Source organism: Etheostoma spectabile, chromosome 8 (genome assembly GCF_008692095.1).
Source record: "Etheostoma spectabile isolate EspeVRDwgs_2016 chromosome 8, UIUC_Espe_1.0, whole genome shotgun sequence".
Taxonomy (NCBI): domain Eukaryota; kingdom Metazoa; phylum Chordata; class Actinopteri; order Perciformes; family Percidae; genus Etheostoma; species Etheostoma spectabile.
This window is the reverse complement of record NC_045740.1, coordinates 15,260,695-15,261,510: the sequence shown is the minus strand read 5'-3', so window position 1 is coordinate 15,261,510 and position 816 is coordinate 15,260,695. Positions and strand designations below refer to the sequence as shown.

At 39.3% G+C, this 816-nt stretch overlaps 1 protein-coding gene across 3 annotated transcripts in view; it reads left to right on the top strand.

Moving 5' to 3' along the window:
- Positions 1 to 816, top strand: part of ric3b (RIC3 acetylcholine receptor chaperone b) — a 16,022-nt gene that overhangs the window by 12,890 nt on the left and 2,316 nt on the right. The gene's annotated exons all lie outside the window — the stretch shown is intronic.

The following is an 816-nucleotide window of genomic DNA, read 5'->3' as shown; positions in this document are numbered from 1 at the left end:
CACCCAATTGATTACAACCTTAAAAAGTGAAATAATTCAATGTCTACTTCTTGTACTTTAAATACAGTATTTGTATATTTTATTGCAGAATAGAGCAAGGGCAAGCATACAATTAGTGATTGAGAATAAAATTGATCAATGAATATAATTCAAAAACAAATATCTGATTTTGTAATATTGAATAAAACTTGATAAAATGATTGAAAATTCAAAACTCCCTTAAAAATGATTAACTTTTAACCTTATCAGCTATACTGGTCAATTCCTAATAATTGATAATAATGTGGAAGGGCAAAACCTGGTTGCGATAGTTGAGCTTGGATGAATTTGGAAATCTTCCTTTTTGTAGAGATGGGAGAGGAGCGTGTCACCCTGGCCGAGGGGACCGCGCCCTTTTCTTCTGCCCTCGGCTGTGCAATCCGTTAGAATCCTGAAATCTTGTCCAAATCTTCAAAATGTCTATAAAACACAACCATTGAGGCAGTTGAACAGAAGAAAGACGTCAGAGTCCAAATCCCTCCTTCAGCTGGGTTGGCTACGGTGGCTGTCCTCTGTGGCTTTTGTCTCGCAATTCCACTGAAGAAGTTTTCTGAAGTTTTCTTTTGCTGTTTTCTTGTCCAAATCCCAACTCTTTTCTAGTCGAGGCTGCGGGGTCTGAAGATCTATTGTCCAGTCCAACACCCTCCGAGAACAGCCGAGGAATAACCTCGATCCTTGCCTGTTTCTGTCTCTTATAGACCCTCATTTGTCCCTTTCAATGAGTCATCTGGTAACACCCAACTCTGATTTCTCAACAAGCCTGAACATGTCCCAACA